Below are 7,462 nucleotides of genomic sequence, written 5' to 3' on the forward strand. Positions count from 1 at the left end.
GAGCTCAGCCGTGCCTTGCAGCCACCCTTCCCCGCCCTGAGCACCGGCCGCGGTCCCAGCGCTGCTGCCCAGAGTTCCCGCAGCGAAGCCGTGCCCTGCTCCCGCTCCCGGCCCCGCTGCAGGGTCGGGCAGTGCCACAGCTCGGCAGATTTTATTCTGGCCCCTAACCTCTCCAGAGAGCTCTGCGCCAAGCTTGCCAGTTCCCCGGGGTGTCATGGGCACAAGCTGAGCTTTCCCAAGTGGGAGCGCAGGTCACGCCGTGCAGAGGCAGCACGGGAGATGGCACCAGACGGGCACGTCCTCATCCCTTCAGTGTCCTGGCTGGGGCGTTTCAAGTTTTCCCAAAAAATGGAGAATCCTTCTCTTGCCCGGCCACAGAATGGGTTTCTGCCAGAAACACAAAGCAACGTCCAGTTCTCCATCAGCACAGCAAGATGGTTTTAAAGGTGGTTGCCTTTGGGGTTTTTTTAACAGCAGCCCGACGCACCCGGATGAGCGCAGCCCTTTCCAGCGCTCCTCCCTGCCCCTTGCCTTTCCACAAGTTCAACAAGCTCCATTTTTTAAATCAAAGTGAGTAATGAGTCCTCATCAGGGCCGGGGGGACGTGGCGATGGGGCACGGCGGGGCTGGGGGGCTGCACGGAGAGATGCTCCTTCAGCTCAGCCGTGTGTGCTGCTGCCTCTCGCTTATCTAGCACGGCATTTATCACGGTAATGCTGGTATGCATTTCCACATAAGCACTTGTCCTTGAAGGGCGTTCTTGGTGCTGATACTTGGTTTGTTTGTGCGGGCAGAGACATGACGGATGCCTCGGGGGGGCGGGGGGAAGCAGCCCTCCCTGAGACGCCGGGAAAGCCAACGGCGTGTGTTACCACGAAGGCGCTCCGCAGCGCCTTCTGGATTGTTGTTATTGCTGTGTATCTTCATTTTGCATCTGACTTTTGTCCGCAGGAGTGTTTTGTTCTCCCAGGTCACTAATGTCAACAACGCAAATCTGATTTTTCAGGCTTTGGACTTTGTTTAGATACCACTTGAGTAAATGCTTCCCATCAGGAGGCTCCCTCAAATCCATCACTAAAAGATTTATTATTAACAGCAGTGGTCTGGGGTGCAGCAGCCCGGCAGGGCCCCGTCACACCAGTCACTGTTGTCACAGGTAACAAGCCCACGGGCCCTATCCTGGGGGGAGCAGAGCCCGAGCAGCCGAGAGGGGAAATGGGGGGTCCTGGGGAGAACTTGGCAGCCATGGAGTGTCAGTGTGGCAATCACATCAGCGCGGGCTGTGTCTGCTTTTTTTTGTTCTTCGTGAGGAAGAAAAAAAAACCCAATGGAAGCCAGTGTGTCTCAGCTAAATGCAAAGAAAGATCTTTGTGTCTACCAGGCACCTGTCTATCATGGAGCTATCTGGAGCTATCGTGCGTGTCGCTCACAGGCAGACTATGGAAACAACCATCTTATTTTGAGGGTGAAGGTAATTCTCTGCTTGGCTGTGCAAGAAACACTTTGGGATCCTTTGAAAACGAGAGGGAGCAATTCACGATATTGTTTTGGCAGAAGGTTTGCAGCGGTTCCTTGCTGGAGGTGAGACATCCCATTGAAACAGTTATTTTCTTTCCCCTGCACGAGGTTGCTGGGGCTGCAGGAATGCACGGTGGCGGGGACAGGACGGGACCTGCACTTGCTGCGAGACAGGCAGGGAGCAGAGGGGGGGTGCTGCGCTGCCAGCTGGGCTCAGGCTCTAAAAGGCAGATAACGTGCAATATCTTCGTGGACCACAGCACCTATTCCCTTTTCACTTAGGCCAGTACGCATGAATAGCAGCCACCCTTCAGAAAACAGTAAGTCAGTGTAGGAAAATAAGATCTGGCTGCTGCCGGCAGGTTTGCAGAGCTGGGACTGACAGCTCAAAGCGTGGTTTTACCAAGGGGTCAACTCAAAATTAAGAAAGGATTAAGTTTTAAACAAGCTGCGCATGCGACAGCAGCCTAATTTGTGCATGCAGCTGGATATAGAACTGGGAAGCTGAACATGCAGATGTGTAATTGGCTACAGAAGTGAGTGTTTGCATATGTAAATTTGCTGGCTGAGTAACTGTTCATTCTCTAAAATTGGGTCTTTATTGGGGCTTTAGGTCAAGATGTTTTGCAATGAAGCATTGATAACGACTTCCTCTAAACTCTGTTTTAAAGACTAACAATAGAAGTTATTGTGGATGACACACCAGAGAACTGGTACAGCTTATGCAAATATCTAACGTTGCAAATGTAGCCCCTGTCACTGAATGCACAAATTAGACATAAAATTAGCAAATTAGGCACTTAGTTTCTACTTACGTACATCCAAGCATTACCCGATAGTCATTAATCCAGGAAAATCCTCATTGAAGCTGCATCACTAGCTGTTCATACCCAGCAATGCTCTTGCAAAAGAGCAAAATTAGGAGATTAATGCTCCTCCACTTCTGTCCCTGAAACTTCTCCAGCAGAAATGTCAATAGAACATGCAAAAATTATTGAGAAAACACTTGCTCTTCCAGCAGCTGTACGTTCAGTTATTAATGCTGCATCCCAGGCGCACACCTATGTATGACCAACAGACCAATGTAGCTCGAAATAAAAATTAATTAAACCTTGTTTACCATTTGGAATTAGTGAGCTAATGAATATCTTACCTCTGAGGCATCCATCTTGGTCAAATACATTGCGCATCACAGCTGTTGTTTTTGTCTAGATTAGGTTTGCTCCAGTTTTTATGAAGACGCCTACAAAGTAATAAGCCCTGCGCTTATTTGTCTCAAAAAAAAAAAAAAAAAAATTATAAAATTTTTATTAGCTTCCGAGGAATTGGGTTTTCTACTTTTTGCCTGGCAATAAAAGTTGATTTGTTCTATATCTGCCTGCTCAAGTACTTGGGTGCTGGCTATTACTTAAATCTAATGACTCTTCTTAAAAGACATTAAGGTTGTCTCCTGTGAGCAAACACACTGAGTTTGTGAAATTACATACTGATTACTCTGTTATAAATGTGGTCACACCTCTGCTATTAAATTTTACCTGCATAAACAATTCCAGCACCCAGGCGTACTGCTATACCGTTATTTATACCCACTTTATTAAGGTTATTTTTTCAGCAATCTCACTGCTTTTAAATCTGCCGTGGCTTATTTAGTACCAAGTGACAGAAAATTCAGTATGTCATGCAGAAGCATCGCTTTTATCCCTCTATCTCTGGCCACCTGGCTTTATTTAATGCTGCGGGTGATGACAGAGAGCAAAAAGACAGGAGATAGCAGTCTGTCTTCCCAGACACCGTTCAGGCGCTGCTTTTCCCAGCGCAGGTTTTCCTGCCCAGCCCGCGCTCCGGGAGGAAAAGCCGCTGCCTTCCTGACAATGGAAGCTTTTCTTCTCTCTTGCTCTGCAGTGCTGTCCTGGTGCTAAGGGCCGTGTCTGTGCTGGGGGGGGTCCTGCTGCCCCCGGGGCTGAGCCCCCCCGGGTGCCCAGGGCCGGGAGCAGGAGCCGTGGGGGCTCTGCCCTCTCCCTTGGGCACGAGCATCCTTCACCAGCACCGGCATCCCGCGGGCAGGGTGACAGCCCCAGGGAAGGCAGGGTAGCCCCCCCCGCCCACCCCCCCAGGGAGAGGTGGGGACCCGCAGGGAGAGAACCTGCACCCCCCTTTGCCAAAGCGGCCTCGTCCCGTGAGAAGCCATCAGGTGAAAATCAGAATCTCGAATCCTGACAAAGCAGCTGGGTCAGAGTGACGTGGCTTAAACGGGGCTCCCCTTACTGGCACGTTGCCTGTCAGAGTGAGGAGATAAATATATATATATATATATACAATTTGTAACGAGCATCCACCTCAAGCAGGTTCAGATGAGTAATACTGCTGTCAGCCCTGTGGAGGGACAGTGTTTTGTACGCAGATTAGCTCTTAAATAAGTGGCCCCTGACCAGATAAAAGCCAGCCCCGAGTCCTGATTGCGAACTCGGGGTTGCTTAGCACTCGTTGCCACGCTACGGGAGAGCCCAGCAGCTGCCCGGCCGCCAGCCCGCCGTGGCGCGGTACGCTGGCGTTGCATGAAGGAAAACTCCCTGGATTTGGAGCTAATGGGCTGGTTTGACTAGTGCGAAGGTAGCCGAAGCGAGGAGCACGGGTGGAAATTTGGTTTCCGTGCTCCCAGACCTGGCGGGAGCCGGAGGGGAGGAGCAGGGAGGAGAGAGCTATGTCAGGGCGGTTCTTAACCGTGGATGTGACCTCGCTTCTGCTGTCTTTTCCTTTGAGCTCCCCCATAAATCAGGCACTTATCTCTGCTTATTGCTTATTTATGACTTCATTTAACCTGCAGTGCCAGCGAGGGGCCGGGGGGCCGCAGCCGCCCCCCGCAGTCGCGCGTAGCCCAGCGCTGTGCACACACACGCGGGTGTGCGGGTCTCCGCATCACCATGAAGAACAGCGACTGCAGCAAATGGTGACGGGAAGGCTCTGCTGGGGACCTGCAGGCTCCAGCAGCAAATGTTGCTCAGCCATCTGCTCCCACCGGCTGAGCTCCTGTCCTTCCTTGCATTTTGAGCAGACTCCACGCCCTCGCAGGCAGCCGGCGCTGGGAGCACGTACCCTGCGAGGGGGATATGGCTCTCGCTCCTTGGGGCACCTTGTCCTCGATGTCCCCAGGTCCAGGCTGTGTCCTCGGTGGGGCTGGGCTGGATCTGCAGCCTCCAGCCCTCGACTGGAGCTGCCACGTCCCCCAGGGTCGGCAGCGAGCGCCGGGATGCTGCTGCTGCTGCTGCTGCGTGAGGGTGCTCACGGCGGCTGCGGGGGTTTCTGCAGCCCACGGCCCCACCTGCACCCACAGCAGAGCCACCCACCACCCTGAACAGCCCGTGGTACGCGGGGTTTGAGGCACCGAGATTAATAACACTACACTTGGGAATCAGGGAGCCTGGACCCTGGCGAGACTCACCCTTCCAGGGCAGTCAGTTAACACAGGACACTATTCCAGGCAGTGACGTGCCTGACTCTTGCAGGAGACCAGGTGAGATGACTGCAACAGTACTTTCTGGCTTTAAAATCTATGACTTCTGAGTTCCCTTTATGCCGGGTGTAAACCTGATGAAGCACTGCGGGATGCGAGGGCTTGTGGATAAATGCAGTGTGGAAGCAGATGGAGGCACGCTCTGTGCCGCTGTCTGTGCTGCTGTAGCTCAGGGTGGGAATACACATGTCCTTGTATTGATTTTCTGTCCAAAATGCTTCATCTGAGTCCACGGCGCTGGCTAAAATATGTATCTGGAGGAGTCTCGCGTGCTTGCTAAAGAGGAAAAAAATACAAATCACCTCTACGCAGCGCTCTGACTCACAGCCAGGGTAAGAACCAGTCCTCTTTCTCTGAGATCAAAGATTATTTGTAATCACATTAATAAGCAAACTGGAGACGAGCCTCTCCCAGCCTTAATGAAATGTCCATTGACTCCAGGTCTGGCCCTGGATCCAGCATCCCTTGGCTCAGCACAGCCCTGCTCATCCCCGCAGCTGCCGGGCTCCCCAGCGCCCGCTTCCCCCCGGCGCCAGGACTAGGATAAACCAGGTGGGAAGCATCACCGTGTATAAAACTAGTAACAAGGCATTTTCTTTCACAAAACCCCTGGAGATGTAGTGGGAGCGGTGGTGCAGAGAGGCTAAACGTGGCGAAGGACCCAGACCCACGAGCTCTTCGCTTCCTCAGTGCGGTGTGGGGACAGAGGAGGAGCAAGCGGGCGATGGCCAGTGCAGCAGGGATGCTAGGCTGTGGGCACCCGTGGGGCTGCGGGCACCTGTGGGGCTGCGGGCACCCGTGGGGCTGTGGGCACCCGTGGGGCTGCGGGCACCTGTGGGGCTGCGGGCACCCGTGGGGCTGTGGGCACCTGTGGGGCTGCGGGCACCTGTGGGGCTGCGGGCACCCGTGGGGCTGCGGGCACCTGTGGGGCTGCGGGCACCCGTGGGGCTGCGGGTACCTGTGGGGCTGCGGGCACCCGTGGGGCTGTGGGCACCTGTGGGGCTGCGGGCACCTGTGGGGCTGTGGGCACCCGTGGGGCTGCGGGCACCTGTGGGGCTGCGGGCACCTGTGGGGCTGTGGGCACCCGTGGGGCTGCGGGCACCTGTGGGGCTGCGGGCACCCGTGGGGCTGCGGGCACCCGTGGGGCTGTGGGCACCTGTGGGGCTGAGGGCACCCATAGGGCTGCGGGCACCCATGGGGCTGAGGGCACCCATAGGGCTGAGGGCACCCATAGGGCTGTGGGCACCCGTGGGGCTGAGGGCATCCGTGGGGCTGAGGACACCTGTGGGGCTGTAAGTATCTGTAGGGCTGCGGGTACCTTTGGGGCTGCAGGCATCCGTGGGGCTGAGGGCACCCGTGGGGCTGCGGGGTGGGGAGCCGGGCGATGCAGTGGGGCTGCTCTCTGCTCGCCCCTGGGCACACGCAGCTCGGCAGAGCCGTCGCCGTTTCCTGCGTGCGCTGCCCCTCGGCCTTGAGTGCCTGGGGAAAAGGCAGCAAGAACGGGGAGAGCAGCCAACACCCCTGCGGCTCGAGGGCGAGCTGGCGACCGCTCTCCTGCTGGGAAAGGCTGGGAGGGTGCTGGTCCCCGGGCCAGCTCGGCGTGGGGCCGGCCTGGACCAGGACAGCCGCCGGGCGCGGGGCATGGGGCTGGCTCCCGCCTCGACCTCCCCGCGGCCGGTTGCTGGTGCAGCCGCTCGCTTGGGCGTCCCCGGAGCTCGGCCGCTCTTCGCTGGGAGCCAACGCGCCGTTGGTCGCCTGAGCTGAGGCTCTTGGACCCCCCCCCCCACCTGCAAAGCCAGCAGATCCTTTCGTCCTCTCGCCTGCCGTAAAAACCGACTTTAAATTAAGCTGCAAAGGGGACGTGCAGCGTGAGTGAGCGGCGTGTCCGGGGGTCCCACCCGAGGCTGCCACGCGCCCCCCAGTCGGTGGTGGCGGAGCAGAGGGAGGGGGGCGGGGGGCGAAGCGGCTGCTCTGCCCCCCCCCCGCACGCTGGGGCTCTGAGGGGGTTTATCCTCCAGACAAGCGATTTATCAAAGGCCTGCAGGAGCCATCAGCAAAAGCACGAGAAGCCAAATTTTCATTTAAACCCTAACGCTTCGCTTTTATGATCACTATTATTTTAAGCTCCCTTAGCTTTTCTCGCATTCATTTCCATCCAGAATAAGGAGGGCCATATTAGCAGAAGGTGATTTAATTGCAGGAACTTTCGCAAAGCAAGGAGTCTCGTTTGCTTTAATCCAGAGCGTTAGCAATTCCCCACATGTTTATGTTCATTTTAAGAATCAGTAAAGCACAAACATGTCTAATTACCCTAAAATATTTTGCAAAATCAGAAGTCAGATTTGATTTTGCTTAAGCATCAAATAGAAATTTAAATGTCCGCCAGAATCGATATGTTACCCACAGGTCCTAAGATTTTCACTTACATGCTTG

The sequence above is a fragment of the Tyto alba genome, unplaced genomic scaffold (assembly GCF_018691265.1).
Source record: "Tyto alba isolate M040663 unplaced genomic scaffold, T.alba_DEE_v4.0 Super-Scaffold_30, whole genome shotgun sequence".
Lineage (NCBI taxonomy): Eukaryota > Metazoa > Chordata > Aves > Strigiformes > Tytonidae > Tyto > Tyto alba.